Below are 10462 nucleotides of genomic sequence, written 5' to 3' on the forward strand. Positions count from 1 at the left end.
AGTTTTTTCTCTACTTTCTGAATTTTATTTTGTTGACTTTTTAACTGCATGCCTAGATCGTAAATTCTAAAAATACGAACAAACATCCCTTAATTATTCTCTCCTATGTATGTACTATATTTTTAAGTTGCCATTTACATATACTTACTTTTAATAAAAAGGAGTAGAAGAAAAAAAAACAGAAAAAGAAGGACTTAGTGAATCCCCTTGTGTCTTCAGAGTGCTGGGAATGTTGGCTCTGTCCAAACCAGTCTCCTCTCATGAGAAATCTTCACCATTGCGTGAGGTTGGGAAAAGTACTGAAGCAAATGAGAATTTCTGGCCAGGGTACTCCCTGGTGTTATTCAAAGGCTTCTGGACCTGACCCAGCCTCCAACAGCCCACTCTGGGTGTTGGTAGAGAATACTCAGCTATCCTGTCACATAACTTTCCTTATTTATTTTTTTTTTTTTCATCTGCGGTCTCTTACTCTCTCCCTCTGTGTCGAATGTGTGGGAATTTTTACAGTTCAGGGAAACAGGTCTGTTAGGAAAGATTGACAAACACGGCAGGCAGTAACTCAACAAGCCTCTCTCTACCGTGTCGCTGGCGAGCACATGGTATTTCTAAGCCAATAGCTCCACCTAGTGGATCTAGAAATCCTCTACATGAGGCACATTTTTTACAGTAACGCTGCAGCTTCTTTTTGAGCCATTAGAAATCAGGCTCTAAGCCCCTTCTGTGAATGGAGAAATCCTGCTTTTAACTATCAAGAACAAAATGTCCACCGCAACCAAATTTTAGTCCTGATACTGTCCCATCAGCAGGAAAATTGCCATTAGGTTCCCACATCCCTTTAAGACACCTAGCCTGTTTCCTATTAGAAGGGTTCTTAATTAGTAAGGGGATTTTAAGTCCATAGGGTAACCAGAGCCATTTTTCTAAGGGTAAATGCTTTAGCACTCGCCATAATGGCAGGAAGTCTAGCATATTTCCTCCATTAAAGGAGCCTTGTCGAAAGACGACACCGTCTCTCTGGAGATCCGTTTTCTGGGGAGCCAGGCAGATCACATAGGTTTAGGAAGTCAAAGGGGAGTCACACAAGGCAGATAAGCTAAAGTTGCATGAATAAAGCATGGTTAATCCCATTACTTAGTTTATTCAGTTCCATGGCTTGGAGGGCCATGCCTACAACAATGGGCAGCACATTTAACAGGATGCCTGGACCCAGGAACCAGGGAGGGAAAATAGTCAGAAGGATGCTCCACTGTGTTATTCTCCACCCTGGGTCATATGGAAAGGAAGGAAACTAAAAGGATGCTTTTATTCTCACTTCTTTTTTTTTGATGGGTAACAGATTATCTTCAGCTTGCACCCCTTTGGAGTGTACTCTGAAGCACCGGAACTTTTTTAACCTCAGGACTTTCAAGAAAAAAGTGATTCATTTTCTTTTGCACAAGGGGATAACATTTTTACTAAACATTTGCAAGCATTATAAGACCATTCCAGCTCTCTTAGCAATAATATCGGTCAAGGCCACAGGAAATCGTTCCCCAGAGCTAAAGCAGATTTCAGAGGAGCAATCTGAGACAGCTATTGAATGCCCCAACCCTTCCAGTCCCCCTCATTCAGAACTCTCTACAATCATACCATCAGCTCGTCCAGCTCCACCATCTCCAGTATTACCCACTTTCCCTGCTTCACTCTTACCTCTGCAGGAAATGCCTGATGGAAATGATGCCATGAGGGTTCAAGTTCCCTTCTCATTACAGGACCTTAGGCAGATAAAGAGAGACTTAGGCAGATTTTTCTGACGACACTGATAGGTATATGAAAGCTTTGCAAAAATTAACTCGGGTGTTTTACTACATGTGGAAGGATGTTATACTGCTCCTAAACGAAACCCTAATGGCAGCTGAAAAGCAGACAGCTCTTCAAGCAGCAGATAATTTCAGAGATGAGCAACATATCTCCTATAATACACCAAAAGGGAAGAAAAAAACATGAGGAAAGTGAAAAAAAATAGCGGAAACACCATTCCCAATTGGAAGGGAAGTAGTTCCCCTTGACAACCTTGATTGAGACCCCAGTAGTTCTGCAGTTGAATGGAAAAGAAAGCACTATTTAATATGCATTTTAGAGAACCTATGAAGAACTAAGACCAGACCTCTCAATTATTCTAAACTGTCTATGATAATAAAAAATCCAGATGAGAATCCTATAGCCTTTATGGAAAGGCTGAGAGAGACACTAATAAACGCAACTCCTTAACCCCTCATTCAGTCAAGGGGCAGCTCATCTTGAAGGAGTTTATTACACAGGTAGCTCCCGATATTAGAAGGAAACAACAGAAGCAAGTTATAGGACCAAATAGCACCTTAGAGAACCTCCTGAAGATGGCCACTTCTGTCTTTTATAATAGGGACCAGGAGGAGGCCCAAAGGAAAGAGAGAAAGCTCAAAAGAAGAACAGAAGCTCTAGTAGTGGCTTTGCAAGCTTTCAAAGTCCAGGATACCCAAGGTGCATTCACTAGCTCCTATCAATGTGGCAAGTCAGGGCATTTTTATTAAAATGTCCAGGCAGCAAGACAAAGCCACCTTGATCCTGTCCAGCCTGTGGTGGAGACCACTGGAATTGTAACTGCCCCTGGAGATGGAGGTCACTGGTTTCAGAACCAGTCTCACAGATAGATTAACAGCACTGATGGGTTCTGGGGCTCAAACATCTGGCTCCAATGGCTCAAACTGCCATTACAGCACAGGAGCCCTGGGTGATTCTGGAAATTGAAGAAACGAAAGTAGACATCCTTCTAAGCACTAGAACCAGTCTCTCTCTCTTTCCTCCTCTCTAATCCAGGCCTCCCCTCTTCCCATAGCATGACTGTAAGGGACATCTCAGGAAAACTTCTAATCCAGTATTTTTCTCAATCTTATTTGCAGCTAGGAGGACCTGTTGTTCACACATGCTTCCAAGCCATTGTCACGATCCCTTTATGACTCAGAAAAGGCTCCAAACTAACCCTGGGAAATAATTTAACTGTTTACACTCCACTCCACATAACATCGCAGGATCACTGCTTCTCTAACAGCCAGTAAAGCAAGAAGTACATAAGGCAGAATAAACAGAAGTCACTCTTTCAAGACACAAGCACTCAATTAGTTGAAGAAATAGCTGTTACAAGAGCACTTAAATTAAGCGAGAGAAAGATAGATAACATTTACACTGACTCCAAGTATGCTTTTTTAGCTCTCCAAGCTCATGCTGCCATTTAAAAGGAAAGGCATTTTCTTACCACTAGCAGGTCTGCTATAAAATGTCACCACAAATTAGCAGGTTATTATTCTCAGTTTTTCTTCCATGAGAAATAGCAAGGATGCTGTAAGGGACCTCAAAAGGAAACAACTAAATTAGCCAAAAGAAATAGGTTAGCTGATCAGGCAGCTAAGTCAGTAGCAAGGGCGCCTCAAGACATTAACACACTTTAAATGCCTCTAATCTAGGAAGGCTCCATAAGAGAAATTAAGCATTACTATTTGCTTGTAGAAATAGAATAGGCCTCTTGTCGAGGGCATACTTTCCAGCCCTCAAGATGACTACAGTCACAGGATGGCAAACTCCATTTGCCAGCCTCCAGTCAATGGAAAGTCCTTAAAATCCTTCACCAAGCTTTTCACTTGGGAAAGGATAAGACGTATCAATGTGCTCAGAGTTTGTGTTCAGGCAGGAAAGTTCTAAGTTGGCTAGACACATAACCTCTCTAGCTCACTTCCAACAAGAATTAACACAACTATCAGAAGCCAACCCAGGAAATAGACCACCTTTATTAACCCAGAAAATTGGTTGTTAGTGAAAAATCTCATCTCTCCTTCCCTAAGACAAGCTGGGAGGGGCCTACACTGTTCTTCTTTCAACCTCCTTTGCAATAAAATTACAGGAATCAACTTCTGAATATATCACACTCAAGTCAAAGCCTGAAGTGCTGAGGGAGCAACCCCTACCAGCCCAAAGGAACATCCTGAATATCAATGTGAAGAAATAGGAAATCTTAAGCTAAGAATCATAACAAATACATAACTGAGTGAGGGATATCCATTTTACTCAGTCCCACTCCTACCTCACCAGATAGTTTTTATTATTTTTACCCTTTCCTCTTAAATTCACTGCTGAATATTAGAACTTCTATTAATGCATATTTGCAGGATGATTTTATTATTCATAGAATCACATTAGTAAGTTTGTAGATCCCCACAGGAAAATGTTATATCTCAGCAAGTAAACTTTTAAATGGAAATTATTTACTATGCCACTCTTGTGGGAATTATTATAGTCATACTACTATTTCCAATAGAACTATACACTGTGGGTCCCACAATGTGAAATTCTGGTTGTAAAATTATAATTGCTATAACATTTTGCCTGATTTTCATCCTTATAACAGGGTTAATAATTGCAGGAAAGATTTAGCCAAGGTTGTTTTGCTTATAGCAGGAGTAGTAGTTACAGATAAGAACTAAGCGCTTTTTCTCACGGGTTTGCCGCCAGAACAGAGGTGTCGTGAAAACTACCCCTAAAAGCCAAAATGGGAAAGGAAAAGACTCATATCAACATTGTCGTCATTGGACACGTAGATTCGGGCAAGTCCACCACTATGGCCATCTGATCTACAAATGCGGTGGCATCGACAAAAGAACCATTGAAAAATTGAGAAGGAGGTGCTGAGATGGGAAAGGGCTCCTTCAAGTATGCCTGGGTCTTGGATAAACTGAAAGCTGAGCGGGAACGTGGTATCACCATTGATATCTCCTTGTGGAAATTTGAGACCAGCAAGTATTATGTGACTATCATTGACGCCCCAGGACACAGAGACTTCATCAAAAACATGATTACAGGGACATCTCAGGCTGACTGTGCTGTCCTAATTGTTGCTGCTGGTGTTGGTGAATTTGAAGCTGGTATCTCCAAGAATGGGCAGACCCGAGAGCATGCTCTTCTGGCTTACACACTGGGTGTGAAACAACTAATTGTTGGTGTTAACAAAATGGATTCCACTGAGCCACCCTACAGCCAGAAGAGATATGAGGAAATTGTTAAGGAAGTCAGCACTTACATTAAGAAAATTGGCTACAACCCCGACACAGTAGCATTTGTGCCAATTTCTGGTTGGAATGGTGACAACATGCTGGAGCCAAGTGCTAACATGCCTTGGTTCAAGGGATGGAAGGTCACCCGTAAGGATGGCAATGCCAGTGGAACCACGCTGCTTGAGGCTCTGGACTGCATCCTACCACCAACTCGTCCAACTGACAAGCCCTTGCGCTGCCTCTCCAGGATGTCTACAAAATTGGTGGTATTGGTACTGTTCCTGTTGGCCGAGTGGAGACTGGTGTTCTCAAACCCGTATGGTGGTCACCTTTGCTCCAGTCAACGTAACAACTGAAGTAAAATCTGTCGAAATGCACATGAAGCTTTGAGTGAAGCTCTTCCTGGGGACAACGTGGGCTTTAATGTCAAGAATGTGTCTGTCAAGGATGTTCGTCGTGGCAACGTTGCTGATGACAGCAAAAACGACCCACCAATGGAAGCAGCTGGCTTCACTGCTCAGGTGATTATCCTGAACCATCCAGACCAAATAAGTGCTGGCTATGCCCCTGTGTTGGATTGCCACACGGCTCACATTGCATGCAAGTTTGCTGAGCTGAAGGAAAAGATTGATCGCCGTTCTGGTAAAAAACTGGAAGATGGCCCTAAATTCTTGAAGTCTGGTGATGCTGCCATTGTTGATATGGTTCCTGGCAAGCCTATGTGTGTTGAGAGCTTCTCAGACTATCCACCTTTGGGTCGCTTTGCTGTTCGTGATATGAGGCAGACAGTTGCGGTGGGTGTCATCAAAGCAATGGACAAGAAGGCTGCTGGAGCTGGCAAGGTCACCAAGTCTGCCCAGAAAGCTCAGAAGGCTAAATGAATATTATCCCTAATACCTGCCACCCCACTCTTAATCAGTGGTGGAAGAACGGTCTCAGAACTGTTTGTTTCAATTGGCCATTTAAGTTTAGTAGTAAAAGACTGGTTAATGATAATGCATCGTAAAACCTTCAGAAGGAAAGGAGAATGTTTTGTGGACCACTTTGGTTTTCTTTTTTGCGTGTGGCAGTTTTAAGTTATTAGTTTTTAAAATCAGTACTTTTTAATGGAAACAACTTGACCAAAAATTTGTCACATAATTTTGAGACCCATTAAAAAAGTTTAATGAGAAAAAAAAAAAAAAAGAACTAAGCATGAAAGTTTTACTACCATTAAGTGATAGGACTTTTTATTGAAGATTGGTAATATGGTGCACTCTAAACTATAGAAAGAAGGTTATAAGGAAGAAATTTATATATAAGAAAGGATTTCCTATGGTAAAATTTTGTCTTAAGGGGAAATGACTGGTTGTTTAAAGAAAGGATATTTAGAACAAGTCTTGAGTATATTGTAAGAGATCTGTGAACGTCATGAAAGAATTTAATAGTTAAAGAAAAAAATCATCAAAATTAAGGTTAAGGTTATTTTAGCCACCCAATAAAGTATTTCTCCCAATCATATTGCAAGTTATAAAAATGGCCTAAACCTATTCTGTAATAACAAGCCAAGGGGGAAATGTATACTTTTCTCAAGGAAAATGTTACTTTTATACTAGCGTTTCTGGTAATGTACAGCAACATCTAATGGAGAAAAACCACCATTACAATCCATTACTGCAACTAACAGTATCAAACTCTACTCTCAGTTAGGACTCCATTAAGAGTGGTCATTTTAATGCTTATATTCTAACCCTATATTTTAAACCTCCTTGTAAAATTTATCTACTTTTACCTAGAAGCAATCAAACTCCAAAAGGTACTGCAGACATAGCCACATGTGGACATGCGATTCTTCCGAGAACCCTTAGATCAACCTCATAAGGCCCAACTGCCGTTTCCCCACATGACACCCCTTTCCAGCAGGAAGTAGCCAGAAAGAATTATTGTCCAATGCCCCCTAACAGCAGGTAGGTTTACTTCTCTTGAGAGGGCACTAATACAGGAGTTATTGAGAAATAACTTTTAGGCAACTAGAAAGGGTAAAAGTTCTCAATGGAAATTTCCTTTAATGAAAAGCAACCCCCAAAACAATTTTTTTCTAACAGAAAGTGGCTTGAAAAATCAGACCAAGCATTGATATGTAAATGCCAGCGATTAGAAACCAGGTCCAAACAACGTGGCAGTTCCTTCCCTCTTCTCCTTTTCACCCTGTGTATCAGGTGTGATGGCCGCCTCCAGATAACACCACATGTGTAAGACACACCAATCCCCTGGGCCCTATGTAAATTAGAAACCACCTCCTTTAGCCTTCCAATATAACTGACTATGTTTCCACCACACACGGAGTTTTCCTCCATTCAGGGTCCCCCTCCCTCTGTATGGAGGGAGCCTTTCTTCTTCTTTCTTGCCTCATTAAATTTTCCACATTTTAAAACCACTCCATCTGTGTTCATGTCATTTACCTGATTGGCACAAGAAAAAGGACCCTGGTGTGGATGGTTGAATAGGAACAGCTCCAGTCTACAGCTCCCAGAGTGAGCAACACAGAAGATGGGTGATTTCTGCATTTTCAAATGAGGTACTAGGTTCATCTCACTGGGACTTCTTGTACAGTGGATGCAGCCCACGCTGTGTGAGCAGAAGCAGGGCAGGGCATCACCTCACTCAGGAAGCACAAGGGGTTGGAGAATGTCCATTCCTAGCCAAAGGAAGCCATGACCGACAGTACCTGGAAACTCAGGACACTCCCTCCCTAATAGGGTGCTTTTCCAATGGTCTTGGCAATCGGCACACCAGGAGATTATATCCCGCACCTGGTTTGGCAGGTCCCATTCCCATGGAACCTTGCTCACTGCTAGCACAGCGTCCCAGATTGAACTGCGAGGTGGCAGTGAGGCTGGGGGAGGGGCGTCCACCATTGCTGAGGCTTGACTAGGTAAACAAAGCAGCCGGGAATCTCAGACTGGGTGGAGCCCACCACAGCTCACAGGCTTGCCTGTATCTGTAGACTCCACCTCTGGGGGCAGGGCATAGCTGAACAAAAGACAGCAGAAACTTCTGCAGACTTAAGCATCCCTGTCTGACAGCTTTGAAGAGAGCAGTGGTTCTCCCAGCATGGGGTTTGAGTTCTGAGAATAAACAGACTGTTTATTCTCCTCAAGTGGGTCCCTGACCCCTGAGTACCTAACTGGGAGACACCAACCACTGGGGGCTGACTGACACCTCATACAGCCAGGTGACCCTCTGAGATGAAGCTTCCAGAGGAAGGATCAGGCAGCAATATTTGCTGTTCTGTAATATTTGCTGTTCTGGATCCTCCGCTGGTGATACCCAGGCAAACAGGGTCTGAAGTGGACCTCCAGCAAGCTCCAACAGACCTGCAGCTCAGGGACCTGACTGTTAGAAGGAAAACTAACAAACAGAACAGAATAGCATCAACAGAAAGGTCATTCACACCAAAACCCCATCTGTAGGTCACCATCATCAAAGACCAAAGGTAGATAAACCCACAAAGATGGGGAAAAAAACAGCAGATATACAAATTGCCAATAAGTTCAAAAAAAGATGCTCAAAATAATTAGCCATTAGAGAAATGCAAACCAATATTACAATAAAATTCCATGTGACACCTACTAGGATGGTTATACTAATGATTTTTAAAAAGGAAAGTAAGAAGTGTTGGCAAGGATGGGGAGAAATTGGGATTCTCATACATTGATGGTGGGAAGAAAAAGTGGTGCAGTTACTGCAGCAGTTTCTCAAAAGGTGAAAAGCTTTCACCCGGGATCCATCAGTCCTGCTGTACCATCTGTAAGACTGGTCCTGATCCCGGTGACCTCTGCCTCTGGGGGCAGTTCTGTCTCCAGTGGTTTTCACCACAGGCTGGACGGGGTTGAGGTGGCTTCATCTTGCTGCCTGGGAATTCCTTTTTAAAATGCCCTGGTCTACAATGAGATACCATCTCACACCAGTTAGAATGGTGATCATTAAAAAGTCAGGAAACAACAGGTGCTAGAGAGGATGTGGAGAAGTAGGAACACTTTTACACAGCTGGTGGGACTGTCAACTAGTTCAACCATTGCGGAAGACAGTGTGGCGATTCCTCAGAACTGCAAATACCATTTGATTCAGTGATCCCATTACTGGGTATATACCCAAAGGATTATAAATCATGCTATTATAAAGACACATGCACACGTATGTTTATTGTGACACTATTCACAATAGCAAAGACTTGGAACCAATCCAAATGTCCATCAATGATAGACTGGATTAAGAAAATGTGGCATAAATTCACCATGGAATACTATGCAGCCAGAAAAAAGGATGAGTTCATGTCTTCTGTAGGGACATGGATGAAACTGGAAACCATCATTCTGAGCAAACTATCGCAAGGACAGAAAACCAAACACTGCATGTTCTCACTCATAGGTGGGAACTGAACAATGAGAACACTTGGACACAGGGCAGGGAACATCACACACCAGGGCCTGTCATGGGGTGAGGGAAGGGGGGAGGGACAGCATTAGGAGATATACCTAATATAAATGATGAGTTGATGGGTGCAGCAAACCAACATGGCACATGTATACATATGTAACAAACCTGCATGTTGTGCACATGTACCCTGGAACTTAAAGCATAATTAAAAAAAAAAAGAAAATAGCAGTGTCTGTTACCTTTTTAATTAAGTGTTTTATAGTAACAAAATCAGGGGAGAGATAAGTATAACATTCAGTTTTGTTTAACACCAAACATAGGCCTCCAGTTTGAGCAAAAGAAGATATAAAGCTGTGTGGTATTCCATTAAATGTTTTTGTTGAATATGTATGTTGTCATTTACCTTTCAGAGAGTAGCTTCTACCCATCTGAAACACTGGGCAGTCTGATTAGATGCAAAATCCAAGATTTTTCCCAGTTTATGAATTAGCTTTAAGTTCCCTACAACAAGCGCCCCACTACCACCAATAGTGGGACCACACTATAATCTTTTCTCAGTGGAAACTAGCTTAAACTCATCTAATTCAGGGCTGGTGCTAATTTCAGTTATTGATTATTTCGGCCTCTGATTATAAGGGCTATCATGAGACTTTTCAGGGGAAGCTATTCAAAAGGCAGTAGTGAGCCAGGCCAAATAGCAAGATCTGAACCAACGAAGAGACAGAACAAAATATCCAGATTCTCCACAGATCCAGTATAGACCCTCAGGAGTTGGAAAAAAGAGCCGCCTAGTTGCATTTGTGCAGGAGTGGGTCAGGTTTCTTCATCCATAAATCTGCATAGCTTCTGAGGAACGTCCAGTAGCAAATTTAATTTTTTTGTGCTCTCTTTATAGCATGTTGTAAGGGGATGTAACTACATGTAGTAAAAAGAGACCCTGTTGGATTTAATTCAGTTATATTTTACATGCAATTACTTGTACC

At 42.1% G+C, this 10462-nt stretch overlaps 1 pseudogene across 1 annotated transcript; it reads left to right on the forward strand.

The window, feature by feature from the left end:
- The first annotated feature begins 4482 nt into the window (after positions 1-4482).
- On the forward strand, positions 4483-6245 carry LOC117077222 (annotated as a pseudogene). Its single transcript, XR_004434704.1, has one exon. The product of XR_004434704.1 is annotated as an elongation factor 1-alpha 1-like (transcript).
- Positions 6246-10462: the final 4217 nt, after the last annotated feature.

The sequence above is a fragment of the Trachypithecus francoisi genome, unplaced genomic scaffold (assembly GCF_009764315.1).
Source record: "Trachypithecus francoisi isolate TF-2019V2 unplaced genomic scaffold, Tfra_2.0 Lachesis_group6, whole genome shotgun sequence".
Classification (NCBI taxonomy): Eukaryota; Metazoa; Chordata; class Mammalia; order Primates; family Cercopithecidae; genus Trachypithecus; species Trachypithecus francoisi.